The 12678-nt window shown below is 44.1% G+C and overlaps 1 protein-coding gene and 1 pseudogene across 5 annotated transcripts in view; one reads left to right on the top strand and one right to left on the bottom strand.

Moving 5' to 3' along the window:
- TCF20 (transcription factor 20) overlaps positions 1-12678 on the top strand; it is a 181242-nt gene that overhangs the window by 112821 nt on the left and 55743 nt on the right. The gene's annotated exons all lie outside the window — the stretch shown is intronic.
- The window catches only part of LOC100459256 (uncharacterized), a 56646-nt pseudogene that overhangs the window by 43044 nt on the left and 924 nt on the right, over positions 1-12678 (bottom strand).

Genomic DNA, 12678 nt, shown 5'->3' with positions numbered 1-12678 from the left:
CCTCCCGAGTAGCTGGGACTACAGGTGCCCGCCACCACACCTGGCTAATTTTTTGTATTTTAGTAGAGACGGGGTTTCACTGTATTAGCCAGAATGGTCTTGATCTGCTGACCTTGTGATCCACCCACCTTGGCCTCTCAAAATGCTGGGATTACAGGCGTGAGCGACCGGTGCCCTGCCAGATTACTGTAACTTTTTTACTTTAAAAACTTTAAAAACTTTGTAACCTTTTGACTCTTGTAATAACTCTTAGCTTAAACCACAAACACATTATGCAGCTGTTCAAAAATATTTTCTGTCATTGTGTTATTCTATAAACTTTTTTCTTTTATGATTATTATTAATTACTCTTAAGAGATAAGGTCTTACTCTGTTCCAGGCTGGAGTGCAGTGGCACAGTCATAGCTCCCTGTAACATCAAACTCCTGGGCCCAAGCAACCATCACTTCAGCCTCCTGAGTAGCTAGGACTACAGGTGCATGCCACCGTGCTTGGCTACGTTTTTTTAGTTTTTGTAGAGCTGGAGTCATGCTACGTTGCCCAGGCTGGTCTCAAACTCCTGGCATCAAGCAATCCTTTCTCCTCTGCCTCCCAAAAGTTCTGGAATTGTAGGTGTGAGCCACCAGGCCTAGCCACTTTATTCTATAAGCTTTTTTTTCCTATTTTTTATTATTATTTGAGACAGAGTCTTGCTGTGTCGCCCAGCTTGGAGTGGAATGGTGCAGTCTCAGCTCACTGCAGCCTCCATGTCGCGAGTTCAAGCGATTCTCCTGCCTTAGCCTCCCAAAGTAGCTGGTACTACAGGCACACGCCATCACACCTGGCTAATTTTTGTATTTTTTTTTAGTAGAGACGGGGTTTCACCATGTTGGCCAGGCTGGTCTGGAACTCCTGACCCCATGTGATCCACCCACCTTGGCTTTCCAAAGTACTGGGATTACAGACGTGAGCCACTGCATCGAGCCCTATTTAAATATTTTTTACTTTTTGTTTTTTTACTTTTTAAACGCTTTTGTTAAAAACTAAGACACACACACATGCATTAGCCTAAACCTACACAGGGTCAGAATAATCAATATCACTGTCTTCCAGCTTCACATCTTGGCCCACTGGAAGGTCTTTAGGGTCAGTAACACACATGGAGCTATCATCTTCTATGATAAGTGTCTTTTGTTTGTTTGCTTTGGTTTTTTTTGAGACAGTCTCTCTCTGTCGCCCAGACTGGAGTGCAGTGGCATGATTTCGGCTCACTGCAACCTCCACCTCCCAGGTTCAAGCGATTCTGTGCCTCAGCCTTCCGCGTAGCTGGGATTATAGGCGTGCATCAACACGCCCGGCTCACTTTTGTATTTTTAGTAGAGACGAGGTTTTGCCATGTTGGCAGGGCTGGTCTTGAACTCCTGGTCTCAAGTGACCTGCCCATCTTGGCCTCCCAAAGTGTTGGGATTACAAGCGTGAGCCCCTGCGCCTTCTTTTGGGTACCTCCTGCAAGGCCTGACGGTAGCTGTTTTACAGTTAACTTTTTTTTTATTTATTTTTTGAGATGTGGTCTTGCCATGTTGCCCAAGGCTAGACTTGAAGTCCTGGGCTCAAGAGAGCTTCCTGCCTCAGCCTCCTGAGTAGTTAGGACTACAGGCACATGCTCCCACACCCAGCTTTAGTTAACTATTTTTATAAGTAGAATACATAGTATACATAACATAGAATTCTACATAGGATATGTAAACCAGTAACATAGTTTATTTTCAAGTATTATGTACTGTACATAGTTGTATGTGCTATGCTTTTATACAACACTGGCAGTATATCAGGTTTACTCTTGCATCACCATAAACAAGGAGGTAATACATTGCATTATGACAGCTACAGCATCACCAGGCGTTAGGAATTTTTCAGCTCCATTGTACTCTGATGGGACCACCATCGTGTACGTGGTCATTGTTGACAGAAATGTGTTATGTAGCACGTGACTATTTTTATTGCTGTTGCTTGAACTTTAAGGTGTTTGGGAGGCAGGGAAGGGAAAGCCGTGTGGCACACCTGGAAGACAAGTCTGCATGTGCTATACTAATAATTGGGAGCCAGTGAAGGTTTTAAAATAGGGGGTGAATTAATCATATCTTTTTCAGTAAGATGCTGAAATGCAAGTTGGATTGGAGGGAAGTCTAATAGCAGAGCAACAAGTGTTTGCTTGGCTGCTGTTCGAGGACCTTGTAGATGTGAGACATGTTTGTTACATGCCTTCGACAATATATGGCTCAGCTGGGGAGATAAGGCATTCATACCAAGTGGGGAAATAAGGACACAGCCACCAGGTAATGGTGTATGGACAAGAAGTGCTGTAGCTGTTTGGGGAAGGCAAGATCACCAAGCTGAGCCGTTTTCCTGAAGGCTTCAGTGAGGAAGCCAAATGGCCTTGAGGAATGACTCAGATTTGGAAAGTGTTTTGGGGAGAGGCCAAGCACAAATCAAGAGGTCCGAGCGCATGGTCCGTGTGGAGTGGTGGGTTTGGCCAATAGTGAGCAGTATGGTTGGAAAGGAAAATTGCCGTGGCCTTCGACAAACCTGTTACACGCCCTGTCTTCTGACCCTCTCTTCACTGTACTGCAGCTGTGTTATTCTCTTGCAGTTTGAGGGTTTTCAGGATAGAACAGTGTCCTAGTTATTTTCCCAGGTCTAGTAAACAGCCCAGCACATAGTAGATGCTTAAAAACAACAATAAAAGAATGATTGGATATTTGCTGTTTATGGAAGTTACAGACTGGATATCCTGCCATTCCCTTAAACTTAGATCTCAAATAAAATCCTAATATCACCTCTCTCCTTCCCTTTTTTATTCTGTGCTAAGTTTAAGCAGGTTACTTGCCCCTCTGCTCCCACAGCTGTGTGCTTACCTTGCCATTCCATAATTATGGACATCTCAGTTGTGGTCATACTGCATGACTCTCACCAGCACGTTGGATGTCCAACATGTCACATTTGCTTGGGACCCCCCACTGCCTTTCCTCCTTCCTCTTTCTTCACTCTCCTTTTCTGGCTTCTTTTCCTCTTCTCCACCTTCTAAATGATAGAGTGATTGCAGGGATCAGTCACTCCAAGTTAACCTCTAGACCAGTGGTTTTAAATCTTTTTTTCAGCCATACCAAGTGCCGGACAAGTACAAACACACTACACCGTCTTGTGCACACAGACACAACAGAAACAAAAGTTTCTTAAAACGGTTCTTATACTTCATGAGCAGTGGACTCTGTTATTTTCCATTCTGTCTATTTCATTTCTTTTTTTAAGTGCTGTTCATGACCCACTAAATTGATTTCACAGCCTGCAGTTTGAAAAACTGCTCTGGGTGATCTCATCTACTCTGTTGGCTTTAAATACTACCTCTGTGCTAATGACCTTCCCATTTTATCTCTACCCCAACTTTCCTTGGAGATCCTGTCGCATTAGCTGTCTCCCTGCTGTTTCCATGTGGACGTGCAGTGGGAATCGCGTGTTGCCATGTTTGGCAAAGCACTGTTGATTCCCTTTACCAGCCTCATTTCTCTTCATAAATGGTACCATGTTTGCAGTTGTTCTGTAAGGGATGGTGATGGAGTACAAGCTCCCCAGTCACTGCCTAAGCTCAGATCTGAGGCCTTGGGCACCTACACAACCTATCTCTACCATGTTGTCTTCATTTGAATGAAGTAGGGTTGTCACTTGTACCTCTTGGGATTATTGTGACAGTTGAATGAATTTTCACCTGAAAAGACATGGAGCAGTGGCTGGCACATGGCTTGTGTTTAACTAGTGTTGGCTGCTGCTGTTTATCATTGTTGTTGTGGCTCTCATGTCCACTTCTGATCCATTAGCAATTTCTGTTGGCTCTAACTTCAAACTGTGTCCGTTTTGACCGTGTGTCACCACCTCCATCAACACCACATTCACCCATGCAGCCAACATCCCTTCACCAGACTACCAACCAACCAATTCCCTGCTCTGTCCTTGCCCCTTCCCTGCTCTGTTTTCCACAGAACAGCCAGAGGAGCCATTTAAGAACTGAAACCAGATCATGCCACTCTATAGCTTAAAACCCTCCAATGGCTTCTAATAAAATCTGAACTTCCCCATGTGGCTCTTACTTTTTATAAGACCTTTCACTGGTACTTCACAAACAGTAACATATGTGTGACTTGCTAGTGACCTTGTTAACATGCAGAATCTGATCCTGTAGGTCTGCGGGGCCTGAGACACTGCATCTCTAATAATCTTTACCAGGTGAATATGGTAAATATCAGCAGTAGTGGGATGGGTTGCCGTCAGTCTTCTTCTTATGCAATGTCCTGGGAAGAACACAGCACCATGTGTCCGGTATTGCCACTAAGGAAGCATGACCTGAGTCTGGTCATGAGGAAATACAGATCAGATTGAGGGTTATCCTGCAAAATGAAAAGACTGTACTCTGGCAGGGACATGGAAGTCAGGAAGAGAAAAGGGAACTATTCCAGATTGATTGACACTGGTGAGATGTAGCTCTCGGATAGACTTCTGGACCAGAAAGGAAAAAGACATTGTTGGGACAGCTGACAAAATTCAAATGGGGTCTATGGATTGGATTGAGAGTGTAGTATCAGTGTTGATTTCCTGATGTGGAGGCTTGTATGCTGGTTATGGAGGAGAATGTCCTTGTTTTTGGAAATAACGCACTAGAGTATTGAGCAACAATGGAGCTTCATGCCTTCAGCCTGCTCTCAAAGGGGTCAGGAAAAGATAATGGAGCAAATGATGTAAAGCATCAGTTGAAGAATCTCGTTGAAGAGGGTATGTGAGCCCTTTGAACTATTTTTGCACTTTCTGTACATTTGAAGTAATTTAAAATTATTATTTTATTTTTTTGAGAGAGGCTCTTGCTGTCTCCGAGGCTGGAGTGCAGTGGCACGATCTTAGCTCACTGCAGCCTCCAGAGTTCAAGTGATTCTTGTACCTCAGCCACTCAGGTAGCTAGGATTACGGGCGTGCGCCACCATGCCCAGCTAATTTTTGTATTTTTAGTAGAGACGGGGTTTCACCGTAATGGCCAGGTTGGTCTTGAACTGCTGGCCTCATGTGATCTGCCTGCCTTGGCCTCTCAAAGTGCCAGGAGGATTACAGGCGTGAGCCACCACGCCCAGTCTTAAAAATTATTTTTTAATACCCTATTGAGATTTTGACTAGAACCTATTAGAATTTTATAAACTAATATGTGGAGACTTAACGTTTTTATAATACTAGCCCTTTTTATCTAGCTATACCGTTTGTTCTGCTAGTTTCTTTCATTTTGTTTTGAGCTTTTTTGTGTTGTTCAGTGAAGTCTCTAATTTTCATATAGCTTTTGCCCACTTCTACTTTGGATTGGTCATTGATATCTTTTGAATTTTAATTCAGAATTATATTTGTTTGTTTTATTATTATTTCTTCTTAAGAGACAGAATCTCACTCTGTCACCCAGGCTGGATGGAGTTCAGCGGCGTGATCTTGGCTCACTGCAACCTCCACCTCCTGTGTTCAAGCGATTCTCCTGAGTAGCTGGGATTACAGGTTTCCGCCACCACACGTGGCTAGTTTTTGTATTTTTAGTAGAGACAGCATTTTACCATGTTGGCCAGGCTGGTCTTGAACTTCTGACCTCAGGTGATCTGCCTGCCTCAGCCTTCCAAAGTGCTGGGATTACAGGCTTGAGCCACCAGGCCCGGCCTCAAAATTATATTTGAATGAATTATAAAATGGAACGTCCTTTTAGCCTATAAGTGGCAACACTGATTACTTCCCTTTTGCCTCTGAAGGTTTACAAATTATGTATTAATACAACCTTTAAATGAAAAAATATATTCAATGACATCTCAGAAGCCCCTACGCTCAGCATTTAAGAAAATCCCACAGGAGCTCTAGCTAGCCCCAGAGATGCCCTGCTCCCACCCTTCTCCTGCCCCCTTTTTGGGAACTGTTTGGCCATCCTGCTCACATATGTGGTCATCTGAAGTGATCTTGGGATGCCCCTGTGAAAATAAGACAGATAGCCATGGAGTGGGGGTGGAGCCAGGATAGGGCCCAGGTGCCTTTGGTCTGCTCAGGAGCAGATTTATGGCATCTCCTTGCAGAGTTACAGAAGCATGTGGTGGATAGGATGCTTACAGCCTCTTGGCTGTTTGAGATTATGCCTAATAATAGGCCTGCCCACTGTGGGATGGAATTTAGCTGACTTTAGGCCTGATTCTCAAAAATAATTTTGAGCTAGTGATTCTGTGTGCACACTTGCCTGGGCACTGTGGTGTCCAACAACCCTGTGTGTGGCATTGGCACCAGGTTTCCTGAAGTAGAGGTCCTGTCTGGCAAGCTCCTCCTTTCCCTCCTGCTTCTGACTTGTGGGGTCCCCTGTGCTTCTGTTTCTTTCCCTTGGGCAGAGCAGCACTTTGCTGTCAGTGGGAACAGATAAAGCTCTGATACTGTTGAGATAGTTTAAGGGTTGTAATTTTTAAATGAGGTTAATGACATTTTGGCTGAGCACTGTGGCTCACCCTGTAATCCCAGCACTTTGGGAAGCCAAAACAGGTGGATCACTTGAGGTCAGGAGTTCAAGACCAGCCTGGCCAACGTGGCAAAATGCTATCTCTACTAAAAATTCAAAAATTAGCCAGGCGTGGTGGCAGGCACCTGTAATCTCAGCTACTTGGGAGGCTAAGGCAGGAGAATTGCTTGAACCTGGGAGGCAGAGGCTACTGTGAGCCGACATTGCACCACTGCACTCTAGCAGTCAGTGCGAGACTGTCTCAAAAAAAAAAGTGATTATTTCCTACACAAAAATTAATGTAAATAGAAATGAAAAGGGGAAACAATACTTCCACAACGCTGCCACCTTGGATAGTCCAGAAGTTTTTCTTTTTCTCCATTATTCCCTTTGGCCTGGGACTAAATGAGTGCCTCATTTTCAGATAGTTATAATCATAGGACAGGTATAAGTTTATGTGAGCTGCTCTTTTCATCTGATACTACGTAATTTTCCATGGTGCTAGAGTCTTTGCAATTGTTTATAATGATTATGTACTATTTCCTTGAGTGGATATACTGTAATTTGTTTAATCAATTTTCAAATAGGTTGTTGCCAGTTTTTTCTTCTAATACGTATTACTGGAGTGAATATATTGGTATTTTGTTTTTTTGTTTGGTTGACTGTTTTATTACCAGTTTTCTTTTCCAAAATAGTCATAATCATTTATGCTGCCTTTTTTTTTTTTTTTTTGTACCAGCTTCAGCCTAACCTAACCAGATGGGATATCATCTTTTAAATTTTTTAGGAATTTTTTTTTTGAGACAGAGTCTCGCTTGTTGCCCAGGCTGGAGTGCAGTGGTGCGATCTCACTGCAAGCTCTGCCTCCCAGGTTCACGCCATTCTCCTGCCTCAGCCTCCTAAGTAGCTGGGACTACAGGCGCCCGCCACCAGGCCCGGCTAATTTTTTTGTATTTTTAGTAGAGACGGGGTTTCACTGTGTTAGCCAGGATGGTCTCAATCTCCTGACCTCGTGATCTGCCCACCTCGGCCTCCCAAAGTGCTGGGATTACAGGCGTGAGCCACCGCGCCCAGCCAGGAAATGTAATAGTTATAAATTTATCCCCCTAGTTTTTGCCTGCATGTATTTGATCATGATTCAAGGTGGATATTTTTTATAGCTTACACCCAGAAAGCAATCTTTTTAGATATGCAGCATTCTTGTGGGTTTCTTTTCCTCTAGACAAGTAACTGACTTGCGAATTCTGAGTTGCTTTCAGACTCTTCTGATCTCCCAAGTCAGGGAGGAAGCCAGCACCTTCATTACACTTCATCTTATTCTGAAGTCCTATTACACTAGATAACTTGTAGTCACTGAGAAAAATATAGGCTCTGCCCATGTGCAAACAGGACATAGAGTATGAAATATTAAGTCACTGAGCAGATCTTTATGCTTGATACACTTAGGAAGAGCCCACATTTGCACATACACAAAACAAACGATACAGATGTTATAGATATACCTAGGTACAAGCAGTCAACTAAATTCTAGCAAGATTCCTTAAGATTCCTTTCTAAAATGCTTCCCAATGTCAGAGATTGGAAAATACAGACTGGGTTTTGCAGTGGGCATATTATATATCTTACCATGAATATTTTGCTTGTTTAACTTCTGAGTCTCCATTTACAAAAAGGATTACTAACATTTCTTAGATCATGGTGAGGATGAAATGCATTAACATTTGTGTAAAGCACCTGGTAGTATGTCACATATGTGAGGCATGCAATAACTGATAGCCACAGTTATTAGAGATCTGACCCAAATGTGTGTCAGGATTTTCAAAAATATGGATTTGGATCCTCCTTGCCTAATTTTGTGGTACAGTGAAAGAAAGGGTTATGGGTTCTAGAATCAAAAGAATTGGAGTTACAGAATATCAGCTCCAACTTGTGATAGAGGAGTGACTTTTGGAAAATTTGGACTTTCGGAAAAAATTACATAAATTTTTCCCCCTCATTCATTAATTGAGTTACAGGTAAAATCACACAGTGACTGACATATATACATTGCTTAATAAATGGCAATTATTTATTTATTTATTGGGACAGGTCTTACTCTAGCACCCAGGCTGGAGTGTAGTAGCGTGCAGCCTCGGCTCACTGCAACCTCTGCCTCCCAGGCTCAAGTGATCCTCCCGCCTCAGCCTCTGGAATAGTTGGGACTACAGGCACAAGCCAGCACACCCAGCTAATTCTTTTGTATTTTTTGTAGAGACGGGGTCTTGTTACGTCGCCCATACTGGTCTCCTGAGCTCAAACAACCTGCCTGCCTCGGCCTCCCAAAGTGTTGGGATTACAGGTGTGAGCCACTGTGGCCGGCCAGCAATTTTTATTATATCAATAGTACATACCTCAGATACTGGTTAAAGGTAAATACTTTAATTGGTTTGTTTTTACTAAGCGAGGTAAAGCCAACACATTCTCTGCTTAGAGGAAGATTTGTAGAGAAAATCACATAGATAACACATTTTAGGAGCTCTTAAGATACAGCAGGACACATTCTAAGAGCTCTTAAGAACTATGTGATCTCACATGGCAAGAAGGAATTTATGGGCCTGGGGATGCTTAAAAGAAGGCTCCAAGTTGAGACCAAGGTGAGAGTGGGCCGATGGCACAAAGGGGGCTGAGACCAAGGTGAGAGTGGGCCGATGGCACAAAGGGGGCTGAGCAGGCTTGTTTGAGAGGGTGGAGAGAAGCAGAAATTGTGTTGGGAAGATGTCACAGGGCTTCAGGGCCTATGGGAAGTGTGATGGTGTCAAAATGGCAGTTAAGCAAAAGAAAGTACTGGGAAAGAGAACTTTTCAGGTGTTATTCTAGTCCAAGAAAGATGAAAATGACAGTGACGAGGATGGAATGGGAAAGGACAAATACAGGAAGGAGAGTAGTGTCATGATGAGGTAAATACAGAGTCAAAGTGAAAGGTCAGTTTGGGGTTATTCTAAAGCTTCTTGCTTGGGATGATCTTGGTTTTCTTTGAGAATAGGCAGTTGGGTCAGTTGAGGAAGAACAACATTATCTTTGTCATTGAAAATGAGTTAGTTACTGCCTAATAATAAATACATTTTGTTATCTTTTAGAAATGATTACAGCCACAAGTGACACTGTCCAGAGTCCTTAAGTACTGATCTGTCTAGAGAGCCAGAGGCCTTGCTCTGTCTCTGCATGGTCATTAAAACCTTTGCCATATGGGGCCGGGTGCGGTGGCTCACGCCTGTAATCCCAGCACTTTGGGAGGCCGAGGCGGGCGGATCACGAGGTCAGGAGATTGAGACCATCCTGGCTAACACGGTGAAACCCCGTCTCTACTAAAAATACAAAGAATTAGCCGGGCGCGGTGGCGGGCGCCTGTAGTCCCAGCTACTCGGGAGGCTGAAGCAGGAGAATGGCGTGAACCCAGGAGGCGGAGCTTGCAGTGAGCCGAGATATTGCCACTGCACTCCAGCCTGGGCGACAGAGTGAGACTCTGTCTCAAAAAAAAAAAAAAAAAGAAAACCTTTGCCATATGGTTAATAAGCCCTATAGACCCCACATCCTTGGCATTCAGAGCCCAGCACCTGCCTGCAACTCTTTTCATAGTATCTCATCCAATTTTGGACTTTGGGCATTTCTTACTTTCTTGCAACTTGGCTACACATTTTGTCTGACATTTCTAAGTGTTTTATTGAGGGAGGATTTTTAGTCCCTGTTCTATGTCATAGTGCATGAAATAGAAGTCTCTCATTCCCCAGGTGGTAATAGTCTACTCTGAAATCCTAGGAATGAGAAAAACTCTTATCAGTCAGGGTCCCAGTAGAAAACAGATGGCACACTCAAACTGGGTAATTTGAGGAGTGTTTAATTGTTTCATTCAGGGTTCATTCAGGAAAAGAGAAGTTTTCTATTCCAGGTATGAATGGTTTTGATACAGGAATTAGGGCTTTACCCAACCCTGGAAGAACTGGAATTGGGAAGGTTCCTGATTATTTCATACTGAAGTGTCATAGTGAAGGGTTCTCATGAGCTCATGGGGAAGCCGCTATGAATCCACGTGTGCTGCATCTGCCTCCAGGGAACATCATCAGCCTCTACGTTTATTTTGCTTTCTAAATCTCTCTTGCACTTCTCATTGCAAACGGTAACCCAGAATCATGCTGCTAAAGGGTTCTGGAACGGAAGTTCTCAGCTTCTGATCTGCAGAGAGAGCTTGGAAGGAGGGTGGTCACGATGCTGAGTTGACAATGCAGAAGATTAATAAAGGGACTGTAAAGGGTGAGCAGGGTTTGGGGAAGCCAACAGGAAAGTGAAGTCTTCTGGGCTGGCAGTAGCAGGGAGTTGTTACCTACTACCTTCTAGACCTGAAGGGCAGAGGATGAAGTGGTTCCTGGAGCTTGGAGAAAGTGGCTATATTATATGTTCAGGTTGCCCGATGGAGCTGCAGCCATTGGTGGAGGGTCTCAATCAGCCTCAGTAACCTCGGGGTGGGAGCCAGGGGAGTAAGTTGCTCTGTCTCACTTTCCTCCTCTCCTGCCTCTTACCAGCCAAACTGGGTCAGAAGGCGGAGGGTGGTGGGGCCTGTCAGTTGTCCCTCCACTGTCCCTTCTAGGGCACAGAGTAGGGTGGAGATGGGTGAGAAGAGGCTGTGGGGGCAAAGAGGGAATATCTCTCACACAGGGGCTATAACTAGATGCATCATTGTCAATATCTTGAGGATTTAAAGGCAAAGAAGGAGAATAAACAGAAAATCATGACAGAGGATGAAAAAATTAGCTGGGGCCAGGCACAATGGCTGAATTCTAGCACTTTGGGAGGTTGAAACAGCAGGATCGCTTGAACCCAGGAGTTTGAGACCAGCCTGGACAGAATAGTGAGACTGCGTGTCTATTTTTTAAAAATTATAAAAACCATGGTCCCAATTATTTTTTAAAAATTAGCCAGGGGTCCCATGCCTGTGGTCCCAGCTACTTGGGAGGCTAAGGCAGGAGGATTGCCTGAGCTGGGAGTTGAGGCTGCAGTGAGCCCATGGTCGTGCCACTGCACTCCAGCCTGGGCAACAGAGTGAGACTCTCTTTCCAAAAAAGAGAATGGATTGGGAAGTGGGATGTTGTTGGACATATGGAGGAAGAAGGACAGAGAAAGCCAATGTTGGTTTTCTATAAGAGGGCAAGGTCATCAGCCCTCTAATAGGATGGGGAGAACAAGTCTGCAACTGGTTATTGAGTGAGTTTGTGAGGTCGGCACATGGATTCTGGAATGTATAGGCACAGAGTTCTGGACCTCACTAATACACCTCCACAGCCCTTCTGAAACTGTTCAGAAAGTTAGGAATACAGGAGAAAAACAGGAAAGGGAGAGTCAGTATGGATGGGAAGTACATCGATAGGCCTCTTATTTATTTATTGAGACAGAATCTCACTTTGTTGCCCAGGCTGGAGGGCAGTGGTGCGATCTCTGCTCACTGCAACCTCTGCCTCCCAGGCCCAGGCGATCCTCCTGCCTCAGCCCCCCAAGTTGCTGGGGCTACAGGCATGCATCACCACGCCTGGCTAATTTTTGTATTTTTTATAGAGGTAGGGTTTCGCCACGTTGCCCAGGCTGGTCTTGAACTCCTGAGCCCAAGCGATCTGCCTGCCTCGACCTCCCAAAGTTCAGAGATTACAGGTGTGAGCCACTGTGCCCAGCCTCTTTTTTAGAGTATGTATGCAAGTTCCTTAGGTGACTTATTCCTTTGAGGTATCAGATTTTCCTATTTGTATTCATTTAAACAAAGGAATTCAGGCACTTATTATTACTAATCACAGTGCTTTAAAACTGACTACACTGATGCTTTTTTTAAGATGATGGGATAAAATTGGAATTATCTCAATTAGCTCTGTTTTTTTTTTTTTTTTTTTTTTTTTTTTTTAAGAGACAGGGTTACTGTCACCCAGGGTGGAGCACATTGGCACATTCATAGCTCATTGCAGCCTCGAACTCCTGAGTTCAAGCAATCGTCCCACCTCAGCCTCTTGAGCAGCTGGGACTGTAGGCATACCTCATCACACTGTGCATTTAAATTTTTTTTTTTTTTTAACCCAGGCTGGTCTTGAACTCCTGACCTCAAGCAATCCTCCCACCTCAGCCTCCCAAAACACTGGGAT

The sequence above is a fragment of the Pongo abelii genome, chromosome 23, assembly GCF_028885655.2.
Source record: "Pongo abelii isolate AG06213 chromosome 23, NHGRI_mPonAbe1-v2.0_pri, whole genome shotgun sequence".
Lineage (NCBI taxonomy): Eukaryota > Metazoa > Chordata > Mammalia > Primates > Hominidae > Pongo > Pongo abelii.
The sequence above is the reverse complement of the archived record's forward strand: the minus strand, read 5'-3'. Positions and strand labels throughout refer to the sequence as shown.